We start from the raw sequence: 16,763 nt of genomic DNA, 5'->3' as shown, positions 1-16,763 counted from the left end.
ACCTTGAAAGACTTCATGTAATCCTGTGTGGCTAATACTGGGGCAGTGGTTAACACGGTTTTTACGCTGTCAAATGCCTTTTGACAGTCTGCTGTCCACTGAAACTTCTTGCCCTTTTTTTTAACCATTCAGTGAGTGGAGCAGCTACACTGCTAAAGTTCAGTACAAACTTTCGATAAAATCCACTCAACCCCAGGAACTTTTTTTGTCAATGGTGTGGGAAGCTTCACAATTACTTTCGTTTTTACATCTTATGGGGCCATTTGTCCATGTCCAATAACATGGTCCAGGAAGGTGGCTTGGGCTTTGGAAAATTCACTTTTACTTAGGTTGACCACCAAGCCTGCCTTCTGAAATCAATCGAACAAGTCCAATAAATGCTGTAAATGTGCCTTCCATGAGTGACTAAAAATCACCAGGCCATCAAAATAAACCACACAGTTGGGTAATCCAGCAATGACCTAGTCAGTCTCTGAAATGTGACAGGAGCATTTTTCATACCAAGTGGCATGACTTTGAACTGATATAGTCTACTGCTTTTAAAGGCTCACCTGTTACTGGAAGTAACACCAAAACCTTATCCCCAATTGTAAAATTGTGAATTTGTGATTTCTTAATCGCTTCCTGCTTCACTGTACGCTGTGATACTTTTAAGTGCTGTCTAGCCAACTCTCCAGCCCTATTTAATCGTTTTCTAAAATTTGACACACAACCCAAATGGGTGGTCTCTGAATTCTGACTTATTCATTTCTCCTTCGTCAATTTTAACAGTCCTCTTACTTCATGCCCCAAAATTAATTCAAATGGACTGAATTTGCTTGATTCATTCAGTGCATCTCTGATCACAAAAAGTGGGAATAAGTATATATTAACAATAATGGATGTGTCGAATACATTTCCAGAGGCAATCCCATTATGCAACATCATAGCTAAAAAGGTTGTAGAAGAATTACTTAAATGTTTTATTAGATATGGACTGCCATCAGAGATCCAGTCAAACCAAGGATCGAACTTCACATTCAAACTATTCTAGGGAGTTTATGAACACATTCATTGTTGTTAATAAATACTTATTCCCACTTTTTGTTTGAGGTAGGGGACCTACGCAATCTATCAAGACTCTTGTGAAAGGTTCCTCAAATGCTGGAATAGGTATTAAAGGTGCCGGTTTTATTACTGCCTGTGGTTTTCCGATTAGCTGACATGTATGACATGTCTGGCAAAATTCAACTACATCCTTGTGTGGTCCAGGCCAGTAAAAATGTCTTTGTATTTTAGCTTGCATTTTCCTCACCCCTAAATGACCTCCAAGTGGTCGCTCATGTGCCACTTGCCACACCACCTTTCTATACCCTACCGGCAAAACAATTTGATGAATCTCTGCCCATTTCTCATCTGCTCAAATGTGTGATGATCTCCATTTCCTATTAAGACATCATTTATTAAGTAATAACACACAGATGCATTCACTCTCCTCTGTAAATGCCCTGTGATATAACTGAATTACTGCAGAAAGATGAGAACAATCGGCTTAGCAGAGCGAAAGATACTTACATATTTACCTATTTGCACCTTCTCTGTGCCACTTATCTGATCAAAAAAAGTTTTGGATAACACAATGTCAGCTTGATCCCTCCTGTTTCAACTTCTGTCTCTGTGATCTTGTGATCACACAATCAGGGAAAATTCCTCTATTAATTTCCTCCATGTCTTCAGTTACCTGCGTCTCCACTAGCTTTTCAACTAGAGTAGGCAGCACGACTACCAGTGAACCAGCTGTATCATTTACAAGGACAAATTGTATTCCCGGAGCTGAGAGTTTGTCCAGTACTCCTACCACAAATTCTCCACTCTTCTCTGGACTCTCTAGCCTCACTTTACATAACTGAGCACTATTTGTCTCACCATGAATTCCAGTTACCAGTACCTTTTCTGGCAATAGTTCCTCAGGAGTTCATTTCTCCTCATCCTTCAGCATTACAGACTGAGAGGATCCTGTGTTCCTTAATATTGTAACCTGCTTACCTGCTGCTCCTGGCCTATGTGAATAAACTTTATCCTTGCAAGTATTTTTTGTTAAGCAGATCTGGCACTTCCTTCTTAATCAACCTCTGATCATCTTCTACACCCTGAGGCAGTTGTCTAACTTCCCTTGTGCTTTTTCTTACTAGTCCAATAAAACTTCCAGGATTGCCTGGTTTTACTGCATCTGACTTTCCCCAAGCCCACCAACACTGATTTCGTGCGGCTCACTTTATTAGAATGAAAACACCAGAGCTTTTTAACTTCTTTGTCCCCCTCAAGAGTTTCGTTTTTACCCTGTGGTAAGTTATCCTTAATATCTTCCCTGAGATCTACCTTTCCCTTTCCATGTGAGGATTTCTGTTTGCCCAAATTTCTATCCCTCATGGACTGAAATTGATTCTGGAAGCCAAACTGAGTTTTATGGAGCAGTGCATAACCATCAGCTCCTTCAGCTGCTAACCTTGCTGTTTTAACTCTCTACTGAAAATGTGTTGCTGGAAAAATGCAGCAGGTCAGGCAGCATCCAAGGGACAGGAGAATCGACATTTCGGACATAAGCCCTTCTTCAGGAAAGAGGAAATGTGTCTTCTACATGAGTTCGCACTACCTCCTCGCTAAGGTTACCTTCAGCCTTTATAGCTAGCCTTTTAAGATGACTTTCCTTTTTAAGTGTCAGTTTTTGAAGTTCAAAAGCTCTCTATTGTGCCCTCTGTTCCGCTGCTCTCTTTTTTCCCTCTGTTCTGCTTTTAATAATAACTCAAAACGGTTTCATTTCTGCTGCCCTTTCCTTATCTCTCACCTCTAACTCAAGCTGCTTCATTTGCAATTGAATTCTTGCCATCTCTGTAGATTCTGATGGTTTCTCCAGTAACTTCAAATACTGAGCTCCTGCTGTAATTATCTCTACTTTCCTCACAAGCAGGTAATTCCCCTTCCAGCTTCTCTGCGGCTTGGTCTTATTTGATTTTTGCAAAACTTCCAAAGTCACCGCATCTACACCCAGAAAACTATTGACAACTATTGAAAGAGCCATTACTATCCCAAGCTTTGTCTACCCACTCAAACCAACACCCGAAATAAAGACACTAGCACCTAGCACTCACTGTTTAAAATCCTGCAAAGAGCCCCCAATCTGTTACGAACGAGGCCAGACCACTCAAAACATTCTTAAGCAGGCAGCCCAGACCATAACTTTGCAATTTGTTTTGATAAGTGTACAGTGAAAATTACCCAGAGTAAGTTAGCCAGGTTGACTACCAGGTTTAAAACAGACAAAAAACATATTCAAAAAATTACACTATGAAAGACAAACAGAACAAAGAACCCCTACAGAACTCGGTCTATCCACACTAGTCTTAAGTTATGCTGTTCCAAATATACACAAATGTAAGCAAACCTCCTTTAAAACACCATATTAAAAAAAAGGTTGAAGTTAGAAGGGAAGAGGAGGGACTTTCCACACAGCTCACTGTTGAAATCCCAACCAATTCTGGACTGAACCAAACTGCTCAGCTCAGCTAGAGAGCTAACCACTCCCCTTTCACTCTACAGGTCACTTCTAAAACATGACCATTTTGGCCTGAAGTCTCATCTGTTTACATATAAACAAAAGGCCTCTCAAAATCCTACCAGACTGTTTGGAGCCCGGCCTTGTTTATTACTCTTCTGAAAAAATTCAAGGAAAGAGTGTCCTTGAGCCAAGGAACAGCTTTTAGGAATAAAAGGGCTAACTTTGTAACACCTCACCACTGTAATATTCCTGAATTAAAGCCCACCATGTGTAGAATACCTGCACTGTGTGCATTGGCATCTGCTTGTGATTTCAATTATACCATCTTTAAAGGCACTGTCACTTGAAGTTCTGATGAAAGTTGTCATAGTGTGTTAACAGCACAGAGAGAGGCCATTCAGCCCATGTTGTTTACATAACCTTTCACCCAGTCCGATTGCCCTGCTGAGTCCCTACCCCTGCAAGCTTATTTTCCTTAAATGCCAATCCGGTTTCCCTTTCAAAGCATTTGTCTTCATTTCAAACCCTACCCCAGCTCCAACTGCCCCCAACTTTTAATATAGAATACAAATGATAAGGTCAGGGCAATATCCAACTGATTAAAACATTAAAAGTTTTGACCACCTTGAGCATCACTAGCAGCCCCAGTATGGTAGTGTCCCTACCTCTGAGCAAGAAGACTCAGGTTTAAGCCCCACTTGCTCCAGGGGTAGTGTCACAGTGTCCCCGAATAGGTATGTTAAGAAAAGTATCTAGCAGCTTCAGTAAGGATTAAAAATCAGATCAATGATGATCCTACTGCATGGTAGGTCAGGCGTGAAAAGCCAAATTTTGCCTTGTCTTATAATCCTTAACATCCCTCTGGAATGTTCTCAGAAACCAATTCATCGTATTAAACTTCTCTCTGTTAAATAAGGTTCGGCAATATTTGCTACTTCAGTAAATTTAGTGCAGTCAGTATTATTTTGACTCAGAAAGTTGTTAGTTCAAATCCCACTTGAGAATAAAATAATCGCAGCTGACACTCCAGTACAGTAGCAAGGTAATGCTGCATTGTCAGATGAAACGCCATCTGCCTCTCAAGTGGGCCTCTAAATATTTTGAATTCTCTCTGTGATACTAGTTAATACTGACCCGTTGATGGACATCACAAATGAGTGGTTATCTAGCTCTATTCATTATCAAGTTGTTGCTGTTTGTCAGAACATGCTGTGCACAGATGGGTTGCTGCATTTCCCACACGACAACAATGATTCCACTTCAGAAAGTCATTGGTCTGGATCATTCATATTTCTCTTTACAGATACTGCCTGAGCTGTTAAATATTTCCTGATACATTCCGAAGTCCTAGCTTTCCCTTTCCTGTCAATCCTGCCAAAGATTATAGACAGGATCTAAATTTTAAAGGAGTGAGATTTGTGGGGAGTTTTGCACCTTTCAGCAGATTTTGAAGTTAACTCCTCAATGGATGTATTTCTCAATATTTAGCAATGTACTCGGGTGGCACGGTGGCACAGTGGTTAGCATTGCTGCCTCACAGCGCCAGAGACCTGGGTTCAATTCCCGACTCAGGCGACTGACTGTGTGGAGTTTGCACGTTCTCCCCGTGTCTGCGTGGGTTTTCTCCGGGTGCTCCGGTTTCCTCCCACGGTCCAAAGATGTGCGGGTCAGATGAATTGGCCATGCTAAATTGCCCGTAGTGTTAGGTAAGGGGTAAATATAGGGGTATGGGTGGGTAGCGCTTCCGCGGGTCGGTGTGGACTTGTTGGGCCGAAGGGCCTGTTTCCACACTGTAAGTAATCTAATCTAACCAGTTGTGGACAGACCCAACTGTATCCAAAGCTTTGGCTCGGTGTCAGTGAATGTGTTTTCTAGTTTTTCATGTGGGATGTTTGGAGCTTTTCTTTGTTGTCAAGCAGGCTTTAGTTTACTGGAGTTATCAGGGTCTTGGTGAGACCACTCCTTGTGTATTGTGTGCAGTTTTCTCTCCCCACATAAGAAAGGTTTTACCTGCCATAGAGGGAGTGCATTGGAGGTTCACTAGGCTGTTACCGGGAATGGCAGGACTGCCCTATGTGGACAGATTGGTTCAACTGGGCCCATATTCATTAGAATTTAAACAGATGAGAGGGGATCTGATTGAAAATGTATAAAATTCTAATAGGGCTGGAAACTAGATGCAGGGATAATGTTTCCCCTGGTTGGAAAGTCTTGATCAGGGTCACAATCTCAGGATTTGTGGTTAACCATTTAGGACTCGGATGAGGCAAAATTCCTTCACTCAGAGGGAAGTGAACACATTGAAATCTCTGTCATAGAAGGCTGCGGAGGTAAAATCACAGAATATTTTCAAGAAAGAGGAAGACGTTTGAATTTTAAAGGTATCAAAGGATGTGGGGAGAAGGTGGGAATATGGCATTGAGATAGAAAATCAGCCAATATCAAATTGAATGGCAGAATTCTAAAAGAGCTAAATTACTTACTTATCCTCCAAGTTTCTATGTTAGAAAATGAATTTTCATTTTCTTATATCCCTCTGGCAGTGGGGTAAAATGGTATAGATGATTGACATCGAATTTTCAGCACAGAAACGGGGTCCATTGTAACTCCTCACTGTGAGTTACGTCACCACATGTTACTGAGCTCAGATCCCACTGCAATGATTTGACAACTTGAATTCAGTTCAGAAATCTGTAAAGAAGCTGTCAGATTGTTGTAAATTGTCAATTTGTTCCAAATGTCCTTTACAGATGAAAACCTGCCATCCTTAACTAGCTAATCTAGTTAATCCAACCTCAATTTATAATCCTTAACTTCCCAATGTAGTGTTCTCAGAAACTAATTCATTGTATAAAACTTCTATCTGTTAAATAAGCTTTAGCAATATTTGCTGCTCACATTGTGATAGTGAAGCAAACAGATGTGAGGTTTCAAAGCTGGCTGTTTTAACCATCTTATTGGGTGAATTTAGGCTAGTTAGCTGCTCTTCTCCTCCCATCCCCAATTGGTGAAGGGAGTGGCCCTAGCCCAAGAACATGCTCCATATCCTCCCTGACAAGGTCAGTGAGGGTGGTGTTTGATATGCTTTCCTTAATTGGTCAGAGCATCGAGTATAGGAATTGTGAGGTCATGTTGTGGCTGTAGGACATTGGTTAGGCCACGTTTGAAATATTGTGTGCAATTCTGGTCTCCCTGCTATAGAAAGAATGTTGTGAAACTTGAAAGGGTTCAGAAAAGATTGGAGGATCTGAGCTATAAGGAAATGCTGAATAGGGCTGGGGCTGTTTTCCTTGGAGCATCGGAAGCTGAGGGGTGACTTTATAGAGATTTATAAAATCATGAGGGGCATGGATAGGGTAAATAGACAAGGTACTTTTTCCCTGGGGGTGAGAGAATACAGAACTAAAGGGAATAGGTTTAAGGTGAGAGGGGAAAATTTTAAAAGGAACCTAAAGGGCAACATTTTCACTGAGGGTGGTGCCTGTGTGGAATGAGCTGCCAGAGGAAGTGGTGGAGGCTGGTACAATTGCAACATTTAAAAGGCATCTGGATGGGTATATGAATAGGATGGTTTGGAGTGATATGGGCCAAATGCTGGCAAATGGGGCTAGATTAATTTAGGATATTTGGTCAGCATGGACAAGTTGGACCGAAGTGTCTGTTTCCATGCTGTATGTCTCTGACTCTATGACTATGAATAAGGGGTATACCCCCTCCAGGAGCATTGGAACACCCTCCTTCAAAGGTTTGGATAACATTCTGCTCCCTGGGAACATGCCTTGCACTAACCCCAGGTGATAACAGGGAGTGCAGAGATCAGTAACTTGGGAATATGGGGATTGAAAATTCCATTTCAGATGGCATGCATAAGTGGGCATTCTTGCTGGCTCAGGTGTCTCTTCTTGTTAAGTGTCATAGTGATTCATCCTCACAAAGAAGCAGAGACCTTCATCTAGGCTGTAGAAAGCAGAGAACTCTCCATTTTGCACACAATAAGGAGGTGAAAAAACACCATTTCAATTGCAAAGAAAAAGCATTAAAACCTCTCAGGTTCAATATAGAGATATAGCATTGTTATTTAACAGAAGATTGCTGATGATAAGCTGAGAGAGAGGTAGATGCTGAGTAGTGTACTAATGAGAAGTGAGAATGGTTAGCAATGCTGGACAAACTATTATAACACCAGACCTAGGGGTGTGGGGGATGGTATTGAGCATAGACGAGGGTGTTAACTCTCTGAACTTGTTATAGTCAATGTTGAATTCTGAAAGCTGTAAAACACCTTGGCAAAAGATGAGATGTGTTCCGCAGCTTGTGTTGAGCTTCACTGGAGGACTGCAGCAGGGCCAAGACACAAATGTTAACGTGGGAATGCAGTGGTGTGCTAAAATGGTAGACTACAGGAAGCTCAGGGTCATTTTTACAAACAGAACTTAAGTGTTCAGCAAAGCAATCACCCAGTTATAACTTATCTCCCCAAAATAGAGAAGACCACATTGTGAGCAGTGAATACCTTAATATATATTAATGCCCAGTTCATTATTTGTAAATTTGACAAAGTTCAAATGTCAGTTTGGATTGGAAGCCACTGGGAAATTTATAGAGCATGACAAACCCCAAAACCCAGGGACATGAGTACTGTGAACTAAAAACCAATCCTCAGCATGAACACAGAGGTGGGCTTTGCAGTGAGGGGTTCATTCAACAATTACAATAGACTACAATTGAACCTGTCTCCACGATATTTCCAGGCAGTGTATTTATATATATATATATGTATATATACGATGTGTATTTACCATTCATATAATACGCTTCTGCACTCTGCAATGCATTCATGTCTTTCCTATAATGTGGCTCGCACAACTGTACACAATACTCCAGCTGAAGTCTAAGAGGTGTCTATAAAAGTTCGACCTCATCTCTTTACTCTTGTACTCATGCCATATTAATAAATGCCATATCTGTGCGCATATATACCCAGGTCCCTGCTCCTGCTTCCCTCTGAACATTGTTCCCCTTATTTTTGTCTTTCAATATTCTTATAACCAAAGTGCATCATGTCACACTTCTTTGCATTGGACCTCCTCTGCCCACTCCACCAACTTTGAAACTGTTCCTTGCAGCCAAGATCCAGATCATTAATATCAAGGATCCCAAATACCAGTGAGTAAAATAATCTACCACTCTGATACTGATTAACTAGAAGACAAGACAAGTTGGTTGCGCCAGTTTATTCAAAATGACTGAGATGGCGTATATATTTTCTGTCATAGTCAAGTCAGAGGTCAAAGTTCAAAGACCAATCTACATGTCCAATCAGATATCTAAACTCTTCATCACAGGATCATACAGAGGCAATACTCAACTAAAACTTTCCTATATGGCAATAAGTGGGAAAACAGCTGAATAAATAGGGAGCAGCCCTCATGTAGCGGAGTTATAAGGTTTTAAGTAATATTGGGAACAATGGGTTAACTTACCCCTTGTTTTAAAGTATTTACCAGATGACTGATCTATTTGAAGGAATGAGACTGAGAAGGCAGTGAATTCACTTACAGAAAATCAAATGGATCCAAAACCCATGAAGGTCTCTTTTTTTTAGTCTAGATATGTTAATCTTGATGACATTGTAAAATATATTAATCTAATTTTGAATCAGATGTAAAACTGTATTTCCCAGAGCAAAGATAATAGTTGCAGGTTCAAAACATACAGCATCCCAGGCACCTCCAGGGCTGGTGGGGTAAAGTTGCTGTTTGAGATGTAAACTGGACTAATAAAGGACATCTTCCTGGAACACCTCAGTTTAAATTGGGCCCATAGCCTCTTTTTGTCAGACACTAGGCTATTAACTAAATGCCCAACATGATGGAGAGGAAGATACTGGATGAGTCAACAGGAGATATCCTGAACTTAGAGCCGGAGCAGCCAATAGACCTTCACCATATTCAGTAAGGGGTCTAATGCCCAGAACAGTTCCCTTTTGCAAAAATAGAAATTGCTGGAAAAGCTCAGCAGGTCTGACAGCATCTGTGAAGAAAAATCAGAGTTGACATTTCATGTCAAGTGACCCTTCCTCAGAACTGATGGTAGCTCGGAAATGTTGGTTTATGTGCAGAAGATGGGGTGGAGGGAGGGTGTAAAGGGTGAGCCAATAGGTGGGGATAGAGCCCAAAGAAAGGGGAGAGCAGTTAAACAGACGACAGAGTGGATGACAATCTAAGAAGGTGAATAGCTATTAATGGGAACTGTTAATGGCTAAGAGTGGGTGATGTGTCATAGTGGACTATGTGATAACAAGGCCTGGTTTTGGGGGGTTGGGGTAAGGACAAGGAAGAGCTCAAACTCTAAAGTTATTAAACTCAGTTTTGGGTCCAGAAGGCTGCAGAATCTCCAAATGGAAAATCAGCACCTCATTGTGTTCCCTGAGACAGCCAGCTGCCATTACATTCAAAATTAACCTCGAGCAGAAGAAACAGATTGCTAAATGCTTATTAGAACAGATACAATCCTGGTCGCTGCCACTCCTGAGATTCCCAAAATTCAAGACCTGTCCTCCAACATCTGATCTTCATTGAGCGAGGACTCAATCAGGTGCAAGGCCAAATATCCGGGGCTACTCAGACAGCACCATTTACCTTCAGTATGTTAGCCCAGTCTGGAAGAGTGGAAGTGAATAGTGATCCTATTAACATTTCTGCTCCTTCCCAAGATTCTAACTGCCTTGCCACACGTTTTCTGCTTTGCATTCAGATTCTATTTTGCTCTTTAATGTCTGTTTTATGGTTGATTGAGAAAGTCCCAATTTACAAAACTTGATTCAGATATTAGTGTGACAGAGTTAAAGATCACAACCACCTGATGAAGGAGCGTTGCTCCGAAAGCTAGTGTGCTTCCAATTAAACCTGTTGGACTATAACCTGGTGTTGTGTGATTTTTAACTTTGTACACTCCAGTCCAACACCGACATCTCCAAAGTGTGACAGAGTGTGACACACCTTGTACATAAGGAATTGTTCCATCCAAAGGCCTCTGAGAGTTAAGTCAGAAACCACAATGACTACAGGAAAGGGCTGCGGAAGAGTTTCAGCAGCAGACATTTTGATTTGGAGAAAAACATGTTCCAAACAGTTTTTTTAGAGTGATTAATTTTAACAATGAACCAAGACAGTAAAATGATGACTGTGTTTGGAAAACTAATAAGAACAGGAAGTAGGAGGTGGCCACATGACTCCTCACTGCTTTTCAATAGGAACTCGGGAGGGAGCGGCTGGAATTGACCTCCAGACCCACCTGTGTCCGGCCTCTATCTGTCAGAATAGCCTCTTATTACAATTCCTCAGAAAATTCTTCCCTTTCCTCATGGAACATCAAACATTACAGCACAGTACAGGCCCTTCGGCCCTCGATGTTGTGCCGACCTGTGAAACCAATCTTACACTATTTCATTTTCACCCATATATTTATTCAATGACCATTTAAATGCCCTTAGAGTTGGCAAGTATACTACTGTTGCAGGCAGTGCATTTCACGCTCCTACTACTCTCTGAGTAAAGAAACTATCTCTGACATCTATCCTATATCTATCACCCCTCAATTTAAAGCTATGTCCCCTTGTGCTAACCATCACCATCTGAGGAAAAATGCTCTCACTGTCCATGCTATCTAACCCTCTGATTATCTTATGTGTCTCAATTAAGTCACCTCTCAACCATTTTCTCTCTAGCGAAAACAGCCTCAAGTCCTTTCTTCATAAAACCTGCCCTCCATACCAGGCAACATCCCAGTAAATCGCTTCTGAACCCTTTCCAAAGCTTCCACATCCTTCCTAAATGCGGTGACGAGAACTGTACTCAACACTCCAGCTGTGGCAAAAACTCAATTCCTCTACCAATAAAAACTAACACACTGTATGCCTCCTTAACAACCCTATCAACCTTGGTGGCAACTTTCAGGGATCTAGGTACACAGACACTGAAATCTCTCTGCTCATCTACAATACCAAGAATCCTACCATTAGTCCTGTATTCTTTATTCCTGTTGCTCCTTCCAAAGTTTTCCGCATTGAACTTCATTTGCCACCTCTCAGTCCAGCTCCGCAACTTATCTATGTCCCTCTGTAACCTGCAACATCCTTTGGCACTATACATGACTCCACTGCTGTTAGTGTTATCTGCAAATTTACTAATCCATCCTTACAAGCCCTCATCCAGGTTGTTTATAAAAATGACAAACAGCAATTGATCCAAAACAGATCCTTGCGGTACATCACTAGTAACTGAACCCCATGACGAACACTTCCCATCAACCACCATCTACTGTCTTCTTTCAGCTAGCCAATTTCTGATCCAAACCGCTAAATCACCCTAAATCCCATGCCTCCGTATTTTGTGCATTAACCTACCGTGAGGAATCTTATCAAAGCCTTACTGAAATCCATATACACCGTACCAACCATTTTACCCTCATCTATCTGTTTGGTCACCACCTCAAAGAACTCAGTAAGGTTTGTGAGGCATGACTTACCCATCAAAAAATTGTGTTGACTATCCCTAAACAACTTATTCCTTTCTAGGTGATTAAAAATCCTATCTCTTGTCACCTTTTCCAACAATTTACCCACAACCGAAGTAAGGTTCGCTGGTCCACAATTATCAGGGTTGTCTCTACTCCACTCTTGAACAAGGGAACAACATTTGCTACCCTCCAGTCTTCTGGTACTATTCCTGGAGACAATGATGACATAAAGATCAAAGCCAAAGGCTCTGCAATCTCCTCCCTGGCTTCCCAAAGAATCTGAGGATGAATCCTATCCGGCCCAGTGGACTTATCTATTTTTATGATTTGGAGGTGCCGGTGTTGGACTGGGATGTACAAAGTTAAAAATCACACAACACCAGGCTGTAGTCCAACAGGTTTAATTGGAAACACACTAGCTTTCGGAACGACGCTCCTCCACAATCACCTGATGAAGGAGTGTCGCTCCGAAAGCTAGTGTGTTTCCAATTAAACCTGTTGGACTATAACCTAGTGTTGTGTGATTTTTAACTATCTATTTTCACACTTTCAAGAATTGCTAACACCTCCTCCTTGTGAACCTCAATCCTGTCTGGCCTAGGAGCCTGTAGTTCAGTATTCTCCTCGACAACATTGTCTTTTTCCAGTGTGAGTACCAATCAAAAATATTAATTTAGCGCTTCTCCTATCTCCTCAGAATCCATATGCAACTTCCCACTAGTGTCCTTGATTGGCCCTAATCTTACTCTAGTCATTCTTCTATTCCCGATATACCTATAGAAAGCTTTAGTGTTTTCCTCGATCCTATCTGCCAACGACTTGTGAGGTCCCCTCCTGGCTCTTGTTAGTTCTCTCTTTTGGTCCTTCCTGGTTAGCTTATAACTCTGAAGCAGGAAACAGTGAGGTCTGCAGATGCTGGAGATCAGAGTTGAGAGTGTGGTGCTGGAAAAGCACAGCAGGTCAGGCAGCATCTGAGGAGCAGGAAAATCGACGTATTGGGCTGTTGATATTCCAGGATGATGAATCCTTCATCAGGATTCCTTTGATTTTCCAGCTCCTTGGATGCTGCCTGGCCTGCTGTGTTTTTCCAGCATCACATTTTTCAACTCTAACTTCAGCCCATACAATCTCGGTAGACGAGTCATCAAACGTCCTTTCTGCCACCATTTAGATTAGATTAGACTTTTTTTTAGATTAGACTTACAGTGTGGAAACAGGCCCTTCGGCCCAACAAGTCCACACCGACCCGCCGAAGCGCAACCCACCCATACCCCTACATTTACCCCTTACCTAACACTACGGGCAATTTAGCTTGGCCAATTCACCTGACCCGCACCTCTTTGGACTGTGGGAGGAAACCGGAGCACCCGGAGGAAACCCACGCAGACACGGGGAGAACGTGCAAACTCCACACAGTCAGTCGCCTGAGTCGGGAATTGAACACAGGTCTACAGGCGCTGTGAGGCAGCAGTGCTAACCACTGTGCCACCGTGCCGCCCCTGTGCCACCGTGCCGCCCCAACTGACCTGGATGAACAATGCCACACCTCCCCCTCCTTTCCCCTCTTCTCTGTTCTTACTGAAACTTCTAAATCCCAGAATATGCAAAAAGCATTCCTGTCCCTCCTCTATCCATGTCTCTGAGATGGCCGCAACATCGAAGTCCCAGGTGCCAACCCATGCTGCAATGTTCACATACCTTATCCCAGATGCACCTGGCGTTGAAGTAGACACATTTTAAACCACTTTCCTGCTGTACACTCTTGCGACCTTGAAACCATATTTCTGACCTCACTACTCTCAACCGCCAGGACATTGGAACTACAATTTAGGTTCACATCCCCCTGCTGAATTAGTTTAAATCCTCCCAAAAAGCATTAACAAATTTCCCCCCCAGGATATTGGTACCCCTCTGGGCCAGCCCTCCGACGATCCTCTAGGGCTAAAGTGTGTTGCTATCTTGAGAGGATGGGGATGGGGAGGCAGGAATGCAGTTTTCTGGAATTAATTTCTCTGAACCCTTTAGGTAGATTGCCTATTGATTAATAGATTAAGAATTGTCATTGACAACCCAGGCTACTGAAGTGACCTCGAGGGGAAACAGGCCTGTCAATCCAAAACAAGAAACATAGACATAGCTCTATCTCACAGGCTGCGTATGAATTGCTTCAGTGCATTATCTCCTTTGTAACCGAAGAGTTTCTTTGTACCAATACAGAAATAGCTGGAGAAACTAGAATTAGTGTTTCTAGTCAGGTGGGTTAACTCTGCTTGCTTCTCACAAAGTCAAGAAGTGTTGCGCTGGAAAAGCACAACAGGTCAGGCAGCATCCAAGAAGCTGGAGAGTTGATGTTTCGGGCATAAGCCGTCCAAGAGAAACACTCCTGATGAAGGGTTTATGCCCAAAACGTCGATTCTGCTGCTCCTTGGCTGCTGCCTGACCATCTGTGCTTTTTCAGCACTCTCGACTCGGATCTCCAGCATCTGCAGTCTTCACTTCTCCTTGCTTCTCACAGATGCTGCCAGTCCTGCAGTTTCTATTTTTGTTTCAGATCTCCAGCATCTGCCGTTCTTTGTTTGATTTCAGTGTTTAACTCACTGCCACACCTTTTCCAGGTGTTCCCACCTTGACAGAGTTCTGCTCCTCTCTCCGACAGGATCTCCATTCTAACTTTCCTTCTTGCTCTCCGTTATTACTTTCATTTTGACACCTCATATTTGATGATATTTTTGCCAAAACCCATTTCCATGGCCATGATCAAGAGTCACCAGACTTGAAACTCATTAACTCTGCTTTCTATCCCACACACGCTGCCAGATTTGCTGAGTTTTGCCTGCATTTCCTGTTTTTGTTCCAGGTTCCCCCACATCTGTAGTTCTTTGTTTCATTTTAGTGTTTCTTTGTACAATCATTGACAGTGTTAGGGTTGGAACTTGGCGGGATCAGCAAACCTGCCCCATGTAAAACAAACTGACCTGGGCAGACGAGCAGGCACAACTCACAGCTGCCCTATGCAAGGCTTTGTTATGAAGCTCTGAGATGTATGCACTCTCTGGATTGTGATGAAAGGTCACTGAGCTGATGGTGTTGTAGCTCCTTTCCTGAGCAGCGCATCTGAAGGAGATACCTTGTACCACATCTCCTGTGTGACAGCCCTTTGCAGTGGGCACTAGACACTGCCAGTCCAGAGAGAGGCTTGATGCATTGAGCAGCGAGTGGTACATATCCTGACAGAGGACAGCATCTCTTGGGGCACCTGAGTCAGGTTCTCTTGAGGTGCCCACAAGCGCTGACCTCAGCAGCAGTCTCTATCAGGCCGTATCTATCTGTTGGGATGGTCTCTTGTTGCAATCTCTCTGACCAAGTCAGCCCTCAGAGGACCTGTAGGGAGCAAGACATTGTGAAAGAGTGACACTGTTTTGTGCATACTGTGTGACAGCTCTGGGGCTGAGTGGGTGATAATCAGAGTGAAGTACGGCCTTTTTAATTATACAGCCCAATGTCTGAGGTCAAAGTCCCAACAGGTTGTTGGGGGGGCGGGAGATCTTCTGGCATTTTACTTCCATATGAATATGTAATAAATAGAGAAAATCATGAAAACATAACAGCGCACATAAACCTGACCTTCTATCGCAGAGGTAGAAGTCCTGCTCACTTTTAGGCCCATTTCCATAATTACTCTTAAAAAAAACAACATTCCACCCAGGCACAGAAGCCTTTGCTAACACTCCATTGTAGTATTGAGGGAGTGCAACACTGTTAATGATACTGTCTTGCAAAATGCCGAGGTACAGATGGATCTTTGTTATTCACATAACGTTGGTCTGCATGTGCAGCAAGAGATTAGGAAACCAAATAGAATATTGATGTCTGTTGCAAAAGGAATGGAAAATAAAAATAATGATGCTTTGCATTTTTGATAGAGCATTGGAACTGGACTACATCTGGAATCCAGTTTACAGTTTTGGTTTCTTTATTTAAGATAGGATGTAATGCCTATGGAATACTCTGCAACAGAAAGCAGCAAGGCCAAAGCACTGGATGGCTTCAAGAAGGAGTTAGATACATTTCTTAATGCTGAATGGGTCAAAGGATATGGGGGAGAAAATGGGAACAAGTTCCTGGGTCGGATGATCGAACCATAGTCACATCAGTGGTCAAGCAGGCTTGAAGGGCCAAATGGCTTATTCCTGCTCCAATTATCTAACTTTTCTGTTTCTAAATATGTTAAAAGCAATTTAAAGAAGTTTCATTTATCACCTGCAATAGAGGTAGTTATGAGGAAAGGTTGGACAGGTTAAGCTTTTATCTATTGGAGTTTATCTATTGAAAGATATAAGATTTTGAAGGGACTTGACAGGGAGGATGTGAAAGGATGTTCTCTCTTACAGAGGATAGAGTTCAGGGACAGAGCTTAATGAGGAATTTTAAGAGGAATTGAGAAGGATTTTTTCTCTGAGGACCATTAGTCTTTGGAATTCTCTTTCTTAGAATGGCTGGAGCAGGATCATGGAATATTCTTGAATAATGAGACTGTCAAAGGTTATCAGGGGTAAATGAGAATGTGGAGATCAGGGCAGCACGGTAGCCCAGTGGTTAGCGCTGTTGGCTGACAGCGCCAGGGACTTGGGTTCAATTCCCGCCTTGGTCCATCGTCTGTGTGGAGTTTGCACATTCTCTCTGTGTCTGTGTGGGTTTTCTTTGGGTG

This window comes from Hemiscyllium ocellatum, chromosome 31, assembly GCF_020745735.1.
Source record: "Hemiscyllium ocellatum isolate sHemOce1 chromosome 31, sHemOce1.pat.X.cur, whole genome shotgun sequence".
NCBI classification, from domain to species: domain Eukaryota; kingdom Metazoa; phylum Chordata; class Chondrichthyes; order Orectolobiformes; family Hemiscylliidae; genus Hemiscyllium; species Hemiscyllium ocellatum.
This window is presented reverse-complemented; position numbering follows the sequence as displayed.